Consider the following 14,414-nt stretch of genomic DNA (forward strand, 5'->3'; position numbering starts at 1 on the left):
TTTTGTATCTTTTACATTCTTATTATCTTTTATATTCATTGCATATGCATATCATATATAACTTATATTGTTTAATTATTTATATCTTATACTTTTCCTTATATTTTTCCTATCTTATATTTTTCCTATGGATATATTTAAACAAAAAGTTGTAATTTTACCTACAACAGAAATTTTGTTATTCTCGATTTAGTTTAAACTTTTAAAAAATCTTAAATCAATATGTAGATTGTTTTTCTTTTTAATTAAACAATTTTCGATATCATTTATTTCTTTCGCTAATTTATATAATTTATGTAATTTCTTCCAAAAATGGAAATAACAAACGTGTTCACAACACAGAACCTAGTGGACACATCGATACTTCTGGTAGTTGTTCTCCCGTTTCCTGTCGTTTTTCAGTCTTCGTAAGGTAAAAAGGAGCCTTCTATTTTCGAAAAATATCGCATATGAAAATTTATTATGAAATAGAAAAATATAATATATGTATCTATAATATATCTACAATATATGTAACGTAAACTGAACTATTTTCATACATTTTTATATACGATATTTTTCGAAGACTGAACAACTCGGCATAAAACTAACAAATGGGCGCATAAACATGTACATCTGTGTGGCAATTGTTGAACCGACGTTAAGAAAAAAATCTTGCGCGGACGTGCCCGTACGGATAATTCTGCGCGATTCTTACTCGAAATCAAAGCCGTGTAGAAGTCTACCAAAAATGGAAGAAAGCGGGAATTCGAAACCATCAAAGGAGAAACATGCGAGTGAGAGAGACGAATGAAAATCGCGTGTATGTTCGCATCGCGAAAACGCAACGGCGCAGCTGGGCTGAATACCCGCTTTGTGATTCCACAAGCGCACGATTCCTTCCACTCGTTGATGTTCCCTCGCGCGTCTCTCTACGTCTCGAACCATCATGGACACGTCAAGAATCGCAACAGACGGAATAGATGAAAATGTGTTGGGACGTTTCCACCAAAAGCTAAGCTCACCAGTCGGTACGAAAATCTCGTGAATTTATCAACGGCTAGCAATATGGCCAACCCGGGCAGCAGGGGGAGGGAGTAAAACAAGGAGCGTTTATCGTCAAGCGGAATTACGATGTAGTGAAAATGCTGAGAAAATGCCGCGCGTTTGATATCGATTATTATTGCTCATCAATCACTGCATATACCTTTCGTTGTTTCGCAAGATTTTGGATGACACGCTACACGTCCTGAGCCGATGACGATGTATGCTCGGTCGATACGCCGATTGTCTGATTGAGGCTGCCTTTTCCGTCTTCTCCACCAGGCGAGCAATGCCAGGTCCGCGCGGGAGTTTAGTCGAGTCGGCGCACACGCGTGGCCGGAAGTCATGAAGTAAAAGAGATGCAGGCGAAAACTCCGTAAAATGGAAATAGTCCCGATTAGAGATTCTAATAGCGTTTTCGACTCGACCGAGTTTGCATTAACCTGGGATGAAATAATGATGTTTCGTGCTCTCCTATTGGTAGAGCATGTAACCAATCGCAAAGCATTTTTTAACCCAAGTTGGTGAAACTCGGGCCGCTGTAAAACGCTGTAAGGGAATGTTCACATCTTGGTGGAAAAGCAGAAGGCGATACATTCCGCTTGTTTGCTTCTGTTTTCCCGTGAGTTCTGATTGGCTTCGTTTTTCCGCTTTTAGCTTTTCCATCAAGGAATTCGGTATTAACTCGGCCTAAAGCCTATTCCACATTGTGCTTTATGTTTTCTGTTTTCTACTTTTTGCTATTTTTTTACGTCTTGTCTATTTGCTTCTTATCTGGTATTTTGTTTTATGTCGCCCGAGATAAAAATTAATGAACTTCGGAAAAAGCAGGAAACACGTAGCAAGAAATAGAAGTGTCGATAAAATGTTTGCAAAGAGGAAAAAAAGCAAGAAACAGGAAATAAAGACCACATTGTAGAATAGTTTAAAAGTAGAGATCGGCCAAGGCCCGATGATGTGAGACCAGAAATCACGTGATCATGGAAATCCGCGTCAATATATCAATATCAATTTCAATGAGAATCTTGATAGTAAGCTGAGGATCGATTGTGTATTTCGAAACCTGAAGTTTGTTCGCGTCGCATGCTCCAACATGCTCCCTGTTACAGCTTTTACTTATTGTAACGAGCACGTTGGAATGAGTAAATGCTATAGCAAGAAAATTTTAGAGCATGTCAGAGCATGCGACGCGAGCAAAACTCTTCTAGTTTAAATCATAAAAGTGAGCTCTTGATTGAGTAGTTTTCATCATAATGGAAATGCGACATTTCTCACGACATGACATTGCGCGACAAAAAATTTTATGTCGAATTGTATTAAATAATGTTAAAGCATATCGAGATTGGTCGAAATTAGTAGAAATTTGTCAAAATTTGTTCTACTTAAAAGCGTAGATTATTGTTTCCAGCAATAGACATTATTTTTATGCTTTGTATGGAACAAAATGATAAAAATAAAATTCGCAAAAGACATTTGAATTTAATAAAAAAACGATTACGAGATATACAAGATCTATTTGAAATCCCAGACAATACATTTAGAAAATTATATAGGTTAGTATATAAAATATATTAAGTATATAAATATGTAAATTATTTTAAAAATTAAGATGATAAAATGGCCTATACGGTCGAGAGACTTGCAATTGCCCACGATTCAATTGCGCACAAGCCAATCACAGTGCGAGAAAAAAAATAAAAATAAACCTCCCTAAATAGAAGTCGCTGTGTCTGGCAGTTGCTACAGTGCTCAATTGAACCATTTCCTATACGGTCGAAGCAAATCTAATAATATTTTTGCGTACATTTTTAAATTTTCAGTTTAAACAAAAATTAATGAAATTGTAAGATTAAAATTCACTCAAAAATATTATTGGACACTAATAGCGTATTCGATTTACTCGATCCGACTGGTTCAACCGTCTGAGTCAACAATCTATTCTTCCTAGTTGCATTTCTTGCACAATTTAGCTATTCTTTTGCAGCTAAAGAAACAGAACAAATCATTGACTCAGAGATCGAATCAATAAATTGAATACGCTATAAGACCATAAATAATTTTATTATGTTAGTTATTTGAATAATATACTGTTCATAAATATCCTTATGTTGAAATAAATTATATTTTGTTATAAATTATGCATATATAGGGTGGATCTAGCGTTTGGAATTTCAACTACCGGTTATTTTGAAAGTCGTAATAACATTTATGACGTATCAGAAATTTAGTTTTTTGTTTGACATTTACGAAATGGGTCGCTATACGGTATTTATGCGTTTTTTTTTAGAGCCAAATTAAATTCCAAATTTTAAATGGCCCACCCTGTACACGTGTGTGAGCTTACGTGCGTCACAACCAAAGTTATGTATCACTTTGGTTATGTATCACTTGCATTTCGCACTCATATCTGTGATTTTTTATTCTCGTGAATTTAGGGATATCGTATTTTCACCATGTTCATAGTCAATCGCGCGTATTTTTTCACGTGAGATGAAAGTACGAGAAGTGAGAACATTCGATGATACAGAATCGATCCCTGTAGAGAGTCTCACAGGGAGAGAGTGGCAAATTGCATCACGTGAATGCCCACGCCAATCAGGACAAGGGTCAAGTGATCAGTTTCTTCCAATCTCTTCCATGCACATGGAACTTTGATGTCCATGTCAATTAGAAGAGACGGGTCACATGATGCAATTAGCCATTCTTTCCTGAGGCTGCTTTCATACAGTGTAAGGGGTATAATAAAACGAACAGGGAACAGAAAACAGAGAATTTTAATTTATCAGAAATCATGTATTGTGGAATATACAATTTCTGATAGGTTGAAATTCTTATTTCGAGCCCTTAACTTGCGTAAGCGTAATTTGCGTCAATCAAATCGTATCAAAAGATGCATTCGTTTATGCAGTGACTGCCGCAGATGTCGTTTGTTTATTCTACCTGCGAAGGCGATTGCAGCGCAGTTTGTCATTTGTTTACGCAGAGATGTATATCATCTACGCATCTCGCAGCTATCTCGAAGGTCCTGCTCAGGATGCTCTGCTCGCAGTACTGCCGCTACTGCGTAAAACGAACGACAAACTGCGTTGTAGTTTCGCCCTTTCCTTCGTAAATTAAATATCTTGCTGTTCGTAATATTACCAGCTAATAGTTAATTATATTACTGAAAATGCATTTTATTAAAATATTAAATAAAAAGAATGAAGAACTTGTGAAAATCGATCCTAGTAAAGTAAAAATAATGCAAAGTGAGTTAATATAATAGAAAAAATATATAAAGTTATATATAAAGTTTGCTAATTCATATTTATAAATTAGGAGTACAAATAAGTTTCCGCCATTTGCAAAAGATGGCGCCACTAATAAACTATAGTTAAAATTGTTTGATGTAAAACGACATATCGTAAGATTGGACATCCGGCAACACCATAACCTTGAAATATTAGCGATTTTGTATCAGCATCATATATTTTTTTTGTACGAAAATGTCGAGTTTTGAGCCGAATAAGCGTCATTTGTGGGAACTTTTGATTTACTTCTTTAATTTGAAAAAATCTGCAGCTGAGGCTCATAGATTGCTTGTAGAAGTATATGGTGATGCTGCCTTAAGTGAGTGGTTTCAAAAAAGTTTAAGAACAGTGAATTTGATGTCGAAGACAAAGAACGTAGGAAGGCTGAAAGTATACGAAGACGCGGAATTGGAAGCATTATTGGATGAAGATTCGTGCCAAACGCAAAAAGAACTTACACTTACATTAGGAGTGACTCAACAAACAATTTCATATCGTTTGAAATCATTGGGAATGATTTAAAAGCAAGGGAGTTGGGTTCCATATGAACTGAAGCCGAGAAACGTTGAACGCCGATTTTTCACATGTGAAATGCTGCTTGCCAGGGATAAACGAAAGGGTTTTGTGCATCGTATAATCACTGATGATGAAATGGATCCGACAACCCAAAGAAGAGGAAATCATGGGGACCACTTAGCCATGCTTCAACATCGACAGCCAAGCCGAATATTCATGGAAAAAAACTCATGTTGTGTATTTGGTGAGATCAGTTTAGTGTCGTGTATTATGAGTTGCTCAAACCGAACGAGATCATTACTGGGGCTCTCTACCGAACGCAATTGATGAGATTGAGCCGAAGGAAAAATGCGTCCATTACTCCAGGCATGATAAAATTATTCTCCTGCATATAATGCTCGACCACATGTTACGACGCCGGTCAAAATCTACTTAGAAACACTCAAATGGGAAGTTCTACCCCACCCGTCGTATTCTCCAGACATTGCTCCTTTCGACTACCACTTGTTCTGATCGATGACGCATGGCCTATCTGAGCAGCACTTCATATGAAGATATCAAAAATTGTATCGATGATTGGATAGCCTCAAAAGAATTCTTTCGACGCGATCTACATGCTACCAGAAAGATGGGAAAAAGTAGTGGCTAGCGATTTGCTAGCTAGTGGCCATTACTTTGAATAAAACATTATGTACCGTTCTTTCACAATAAATGCTTAATTTTTGATAAAAAACGGCGAAAACTTATTTGTACTCCCAATAAAATTAATAAATTATTTTTTCATTACTTTTATATAAAATTTAATATCTTAGTAAAAGTATAATCTTTTATAGTCTAAAAATATTACATTATAATTATTCGTAAAGCATCAATAAATTTCCAGCTAATTGCGACCCATTCCGTTTACTTACAGTGTTAACAATTTGTAGTTTCGTCCAGTTTTCTATAGGAAGATACGATACCAGTATGATACCGAGCAGCTATTACAGAGATCCATTCGGATAAATTTAGATCATGTGAACAGATGAGAAAACAGTGGATGCGTCACTGCATAAACGCAATGCACCCAAATTGCGCCCAAATTGTAAGTAATACGCATTATTCTAATAAAGACGATTTGATTGGCTGGTGCAAGTTATGTTACGCAAGTTACGCCGCATATGGAAACAGCCTAGGGTGCCATCACAATAAAAGAAACAAGAAACAGAGAAGAATTTCAACCTGTTATAAACTGTGTATTCCACAATACGTGATTTCTGATAAAGTTGAAATTCTTATTTTCTGTTTTCTGTTCCCTGTTCCTTTTATTATGCAGAGCTCCTTTCTGCCTAATCATTTTATGCTTTTTGCGCTATTTTGTTATTACCGAAACATGATGATACTCTACGTCGAATTCAATTTTTGACTCATTTTAGCTTATTCTGTCTGAAAAAATACATATGAGCTTCGATTTTGCAACAATACAATTATAGAAGTCGTGCACTCCTTTGCATTGTATGGAAAGTCGAAATCAATCAAAATTCATGTGGAACAATACAATTATAGACCTCATTTTGCTTCTATGACAGATTTCGTAACTTCAATAGTCATTAACTTTAACACTTAATATCTCAGACAGGGCAGAATGACGCTTTTTTTTATCAGATTCTTTCATTTCATGTAAAAACGCGTTAAAAAAGTTTAAGTAATAATAGTAGTAGGAGTAAGAGTAGTTTCACAAAACATTTTCCGATTTTAATAATTCATTCACAATCATCCGCTCATATGTACGCAATGGAAAAGTGCCGATTCCTCATACTTTAGCGTACTTTTCAAGATGCATAGGTTACGAAAACCAATTGTAAATTCGTTTAGCATTTCTGTTAGAGTGTACAACAGAAATTCTGATTAGCAATTAGTCGCATATTTCTAATCTTCTGTGAAATACGCCCAATGTGAATCCCAGCTTTCAGAATGGCGTATTCTAGTAAATAAGATATAATTCTAGTAATATTATTAGAATATGCAGGTTACGCTTACGTAGGTTACGCTTTATGTGACTGCACCCTGAGGCTCTCTAACTCCCTGGTATCACTTCTCTTAGGCTGGGTGAAATGGCATCCTAAGACTAGGTTTTCATTTGACGCTCGATTAGATTTTCACGCTACGACGCTAATTTTTAATGTCAAAATCAATCATGTAATCAAAATTGACACTTGATATTCGTTAATTTTGATCACATAACTTATTTTGACACTGAAAACGTTAAGTGAAAACCTAGTCTTAGAGTGCCATTTCATGAGATATTAAAACCATAGTACTAAACTTATACTACTAAAGGAGGAATACAGTCGAACTATGAGCAAGCTGTACGCGGAATCGGAACAACGGAACAAATTTCTTACTAGAAATAAATTCACTAGCATTTCGTTCCGTAAGAAATTTCTCTACTGTATCGGAACCACCGAAATCATCGCCGGAATGGTATAGAGATGATACGGGATCAACGAAATGTCATGTCGATTGCAGACTACGTCGATTCAGATATTGTTGATGGTTGAGAATTTGATAATTTTGAAGAAGAAATTAATAATAATTCTTATTTTTTAATACAATATATTTTTATTAGGTGTACAACTTTGCTTCCGCCGTTTTTTTCCGAAATTTGAGGTTTTATTGTAAAAAACTGGTTATACATTTATGATTCAAAGTATTGTCCATCGCTAGCCACTACTTTCTCCCATCTTTCGGGTAGCGTACGAATCCCTCGAAAAAACTGGTCATCTTTTGAGGCTATCCACGAATCGATCCAATTTTTTACTTCTTCATAAGACCGGAAATGCTGATCAGCCAGGCCGTGTGCCATTGATCGAAACAAATGGTAGTCAGAGGGAGCAACGTCTGGAGAATACGGGTGGGGTAGGACTTCCCATTTCAACGTTTCCAAGTATGTCTTGACCACTTTCGCAACATGGGGTCGAGCATGCTGCAAAATCACTTTATCGTGTCTCTCGTTGTATTGCGGCCGTTTGTCTTTCAATGCTCGACTCAAACGCATCAATTGCGTTCGATACCGATCGCCTGTGATTGTTTCAGTCGGTTTTAACAGTTCATAATACACTACGCCGAGCTGGTCCCACCAAATACAGAGCACGACTTTGGACGTCAAAAATCACCGTTCTTGAAGCGTTGAAACGCACTCACGTTCTTTCACTAATAGCGGTCTCACCATAAGTATTTGAGAGCATTCGATGAGCCTCAGCCGCAGATTTCTTCATATTGAAGCAAAAAATTAAAACCTCCCACAAATGACGAGAATTTGGCTCGTAAACTGACATTTTCAATCGAGAATAACTTTATGATGCAGACACAAATCGACTAATGTTTCTATGGGGTTATGTTGATAGATGCCCAAGTTTATTGTATGATGTCTATGATCTATTTATTTCGACCACTTACCGCTAAAGCCATCTATAGGAAAACGGCGGAAGCAAAGTTGTATACCTAATATTTTATATATTCGTATCCAACTATAATGCTAGCAATTCTTTAAATAATTCCAATGTTATTCTGAAGTAATTAAAAAATTTCTCACAATTGCTCGTTTGCATTTCAAGGACTATATTGTCACTTACGCTTAGAGCACTAAAAACATAGGTATTCACATCCACCATTTTTATTCCTTTTCTTCTTGCTCTCCATTCTATCTGTGACGGGCTGTGGTCATTACAGGTTATGATTTGTATTTGAATTTTGTAGCTCCTTTCATTCCATTTTTGCTCTCAAAATCAGTTGAATATCTATTGTAATATTAGGACTTGAAGAATATCTGATATTCAGGTTATTTCTAGATAAGATGCCAAATATGTATGTCAATTTGAAGAAAAGGATTAAAATTTTTCATCTGCGAGGAAATGTAGTAATGTTTATTCACAAGTTATATATTTATTCTACAGCAATACAGCAAATTGTTGACGAATATTATCCGCAGGAAATTTAAATAATCGAATACTTTTTCTGATACAATTTACCGCAACGCAACAAGGCATTTTATAAATCGTTTTGCCCTTGTTAATATATAATATTTCAGTTTTTTATATCCTTCTTTTCGTCTCTTAGTCTTATGGTAAAATTTTGAAGTGCAGAAATACATAAATATGAAGCCACAAAGTTTTCAACAGCTTAGAAGCTATAATCTATAACAATTGTAACGACCATTATAACCTTCTCAACTCATTGGCGGAGTGGAGAACAGAACAAGGAGTGGAGAAAGTAAAAATGGCGGATACTCACGTTTATAGTGCCTTATTGCACCTCATTCTTTGTTTAAACATTGATTATATCGAATTTTCATTTTCTTGTACATTTCTGCTATTGCAATAAAATGAATTATTATATATATTAAACGAAATAAAATTTTCGTATGCTCTTAAATATCAGAATAGCACGCTAACTTGGCACATTTCTTGCCTTTCGCAATAATTTTAACATTAGTAATAACACTACTTCTTCATCCATTGCTGTAGATTTATAAAAAAAGTTTCTGATGAATATTCGTTTCAATGTTTAGATTCAACCAACTCAACTGAACATGCCATTCCGTAAAAATTTTCTCTACTCGTCTCATGTAACCGGAACGCAATAGAATTTTGATAACAAAGTATATCTCACTCTTATAATTCAATATTTTGGAGTATTCAAAGTAATGATATAGGTAAGATAATCGCACAAATTATACATTACTGCTTTGATCGCATTAAAATGAAATATCGATTAAATTAAACAAATTAGCTTGCGACCGAGACGACATTCCGTCTGTTTCCATTCTGTTCCGGCTACATGGGACGAGTAGAGAAATTTCTTACGGAATGGAATTGTGATCTCAATTTTCTAATAAGAAATTCGTTCCGATTCCGTGTATATAGGACGGCACCCCCAGGATCCCATGTACACATCCGAATTCTTTATTAATAAATTATTAATAAATACCTATGAATAGTCATTTTTTAATCAATTTCAATTGACTCGGTTTCGAATTAAAAAGAATCACTGCGATTAACTTACCAAGCGACTATATTATTATATTAATGTAGATAATATTTGTAGTTTGTTCGGGGCACATACATACATGCTTTATCCTTATGAATAAATTTATCCTTCAGAATTAATACTATGTTTATTGGAATATTTTATGGTTTTATTATTAAAAAATTGCTTTTAGAAAACACATTACTAGAAATGCGATTTGTAAAAAAATTAAAATTAGTGAGATGTACTATAGAAATAGTTTTCATTTTAGAGTCTTCGTAAAAAATCCAAGTACATTATATTGCACTATTGCTGCAATGTTTTATTGCAATATAATAAAAAGCAGACATCTTAACATTGTTGGAATTTTGCAACAATGATTCAACAACGTTTCGCAACCACCATGCAATATTGCAATGTTTCAGTGAAATCATTCTGCAATATTTCTGCAATCTTTTTGTGCTGTATAAGAAAATTGAACGAATATTGAGAAACTTTTTATGTAAAAAACGATGGAAAGAAGTAGTGTTATTACTAATGTTAAAATTATTGCGAAAGGTAAGAAATGTGTCAAGTTGGCATGCTATTCGGTATTTAAGAGTGGGTGAAAATTTTATTTATAACATTTTATTGAAACAGCAGAAATATACAAGAAAACAAAAATTCTGGATAGAGCCAAAGTTTACAAGAATGAGATGTGCTCTAAGGTGCAAGTTAGTTCTTGAAATGCAAAAAACGATCGTGAGAAATTCTTCAATTACTTCAGAATGATCATCAGTATATTATAAGAATTGCTGGCATTCGTTGGACTGCGTATATATAAAACAAGAATATATCGTATTGAAATATAAGCATTATTATTAATTTTTTTCTTTAAAATTGTCAAATTCTCAATCACCAACAGTAACTGAGTTACTGCTACATAACATAGTCTGCAATCGATATGACATTCCGTTGATTCCGTATCGTTTCTATATTGTTCTAGTCATGATTCCAGTGATTCGAATACAGGGCATCTATCATGGAATAAAGTCGAAATGGATTCCGATCGGAATTATTTCGTTTTCCTCAGAAAACACAATAAAAATCTAAGGAATAATTGAATAATTCTGATCGGAATCCATTTTGATTTGTTCCATGAGAAGTATCCAGTAAAGAAACTTCTTACGGAACGGAATGCTAGTGAACTTATTTGTAGTAAGAAATTCGTTTCGTCATTCCGATTCCGATGCTATGGAATGAGAGACATTTTGAGAGACAGAAAGTATTTCTGTCTTCTTCTATCCTCTTTTGGCACAGAAAGAAGAAAAGTTATTGAGCAGAACAGAAATATACATTTTTTTGTTTCTCAGTTTTGCTCACACTTTCCACTCATTGACTGGATAGACCCTTTCCTCTTCTAGTAGTATAAGTTCTATAGCTAAAACACTTGATGCTCATTTTGTTTACGTTTATTTTATGAAATTTTATCTATGGTTGACTCTAAATATTAGGTGTACTATAGTAAAAAGAAATCCATTATTTTTGCATGAAATTGAATGGAAAAATAATGGATTTCTTTTTATTACACCTAATAATTCATTTCTATCCAACTTTACAGAGTTGACGGGCCAATTTTTGTAATATAAAATTTAGTTTGTGCATTTTTAATTGAAAAATTTTGGTTATTAAAATTTCAATGTGAAGAAAGTGAGTAAATTGTAAAGTAAGGTAAATAATAAACATAAAATAATACTTTAAATATATTTGTCTTATAGGCTGCGTTCCATTTAACACTCGCAACGCTCACAAGCATCGTTTGTCCTTGTTTAACATTTGATTAACAAAAATGAAATGATTCCATGAGTGTTGTGAACGTTAAATGGAATGCTATAATATGAGAATATATTATGTGAAATTTCTTTTTGAATTAAATTTCACATTCTGTCATCCATACATGATATTTATAATTACACATGTTAAACTTTAAATTCTAGAATAAATAACACACGGCTGCGTTCGGTTTGCACGCTCAGGATATATTTATACAAACTTGCATAGTCATATAAATGTATGAATAACGAAAATTATCCATTATATTTTACATCTTTATAAGAGAAATGCGATTGGATAATTTTCTTTATACATACGTTTATACGACTATGCAAATTTGTGTGGATATACTCTCACACGTTGTAAGTATTCATGCTTATAAGCGTTGTTTTTTGGTATTCAATTTGGTTTGACAGTGCTCAAATTAAATAAGTGATGTCATTCATTTTGGCTATTGTAAGTATTAAGCTTGAGCACGTAATCGATAATTGATCATAGTAATTCACTTCTTATATACTAAAAATAAAAATTTACGAAATTTTAATAAATATTTATTTAAAATAGTATCAATAAGACATTTGCTTATAGTAAATAAAAATTTATTCAATAAAAAGTAATACTTTGATTTATTTGAATAATACTTTGAAGTATTATTTCTTAAAATAAATATTTATTTACTGTAAATGTTCTATTATTTTAACAAATATTACAATTTTGTAAATTTTTTTAATGTAATTTTTTTTTATCTTGTGTAACTCTTGTTTTCTTTCACCGAAGCTGCATTCAAGTCGTGGTACTTTACCAGGAGTTATAGATATCGACCCGATTCATAACGCGCTTACATATTATAATTTACGTCACGCATATTATAGAATTTTAGAGATAAAAGCGCGTTCTGAATACGGGCCATCGTGTATATATTTCCAGTTCATTCTCGTGCATTTTCTAAATCAACTAGAATTGTATGTGTTGATGTCATCTTTATGTATGTAAAATTTTTTTCTTATTTCTTGATGACAATTTAAACATCCAATTCCTTGTTCCGTGAACAACAAAGTCCTTTTTTTATTAGCACAAAATTAGAAAACGTTTATAGTTGTCGTATATATAAGTATATTACGAGAGCGTTAAAATATACACGCAACCTCATACATTCGTTAAACATTTCTTTAATGAAAAAACAACGTATAGATCTAATCTATTGAGTACAAATTAGTTCGATTTTTTGTTCAAAAATGCATTTATTTCAAAACAAAATGAATGAAGATAAATTCAATTGAAGTATTGTCCATCGCTACCTACTACTTTTTCCTATCTCTCTGGCAATTTTCGAATTCCATCTCGAAAAAATGACTCGTCTTTGGAGGCGATCCAATTTTGGAACCAATTTTCGATTTCTGCGAAAGAAGTGAACCGGTGACTTGCTGTATCCTTCGGAACAACCAGTAATCAGAAGGAGCAATGTCCGGAGAATACGGCGGGTATGGTAAAATATCCCATTTGAGCGTTTCCAAATATTTTTTAAGACTTTAGTGACATGAGGCCGAGCGTTGTCATGAAGAAGAATAACTTTATCATGTCTTTGCTCGTATTCTAGCCGTTTTTCTCGCAATGCACGGTTCAAACGAATCAATTGCAGCCGATACCGATCGCCCGTAATGAAATCGCCAGGTTTCAGCAGCTCATAGTAAGCAAGACCCTTTTGGTCCCACCAGGTACAGAGCATGATCTTCGAACTATGAATGTTCGGCCGTTGGTGTTGATGTTAAGGTTGATGGCAACGATTGACTGGACTTAGCGTAGTTTTTTCTTCTTGGGGTTGTCGTAGAATATCCACTTCTCATCTCCAGTCACAATCCGATGCAAAAAACCTTTTCTCTGTTGTCTTTGAATCAGCTGTTCGCAAGTGAAAAATCACCTTTCAATGTCTTTCAGTTTCAGTTCATAAGGTCCCAATTTCCTTGTTTTTGAATCATTCCCATTGCTCCCAATCGTCCTCTTATATTTGACTCTGATCTTCTTCGAATGCCTCTAATTCTTTGTCTTCGAATTTTTTTGACTGTTCAAAGCGAGGCTTGTTCAGCTCTTTAACGCTGAAATCTCCATCCTTGAAACATCGAAATCATTCCCTACATGATTTATCAGTTGGAGCAGTGTCATAAACTTCGACAAGCATTCGATGGACTTCAGCCGCACTTTTCTTCCAATTAAAGCAGAAAATCAAAATCTCCCGCAAATGCTAGTTAACAAAATTCGACATTTCAAAAATATCAAGGTTTTTGTATGAAACTCAAAGTGATATAAACTGAATATTATTAGCAGATGTTTAACCTCTCTGAAATCGCCAAAATCAGCTGTCACTATGAACTATTCACAACAGCTGGAGCTATCTTTAGGGAAATGGACTGAACTAATTTGTACTCCTAATAATTTTCTTTGTAATTAATAAATTTTATGGAATAGATTAGATATCATTTGGAGAAAAATGTCTTCATTATTTTCATTTGGGAAAAGTCACTATTTGGTAATTCAATAGATTTACACATTACGAAAACGAACAAAGCCCGGGTGTAATATGGGTGTAGTAGGTGTAGTGCAATGAATATAGTAAAATTAAAATCATTAAATTAATCAATTAAGCTCGGATCTAATTATGCGTAGCAAGAAATTATATGTAATAAGAAATCAACTTAATCATAAACTTAATTATATTCGACTAATTTTCTTCACTTTTAAATGTAATTGGTTGATATATATATATATATA

General features: G+C 34.0%; 1 protein-coding gene across 3 annotated transcripts in view; it reads right to left on the minus strand.

The window, feature by feature from the left end:
• Positions 1–1,321, minus strand: part of LOC108686423 (zinc finger protein 490) — an 11,584-nt gene extending 10,263 nt beyond the window's left edge. Inside the window, exon 1 of one of the 3 annotated variants that reach the window (XM_018191732.1) lies at positions 1,187–1,321. The gene's annotated coding sequence lies outside the window, so the exon portion shown is untranslated. Of the gene's footprint in view, positions 1–697; positions 929–1,004; positions 1,044–1,186 lie in introns of those variants that run through there. The other 2 variants (XM_018191734.1, XM_018191733.1) reach the window with 2 other exon arrangements.
• Between the last annotated feature and the right edge of the window lie 13,093 nt (positions 1,322–14,414).

Source organism: Atta colombica, unplaced genomic scaffold (genome assembly GCF_001594045.1).
Source record: "Atta colombica isolate Treedump-2 unplaced genomic scaffold, Acol1.0 scaffold18, whole genome shotgun sequence".
In the NCBI taxonomy this organism is placed as follows: Eukaryota; Metazoa; Arthropoda; class Insecta; order Hymenoptera; family Formicidae; genus Atta; species Atta colombica.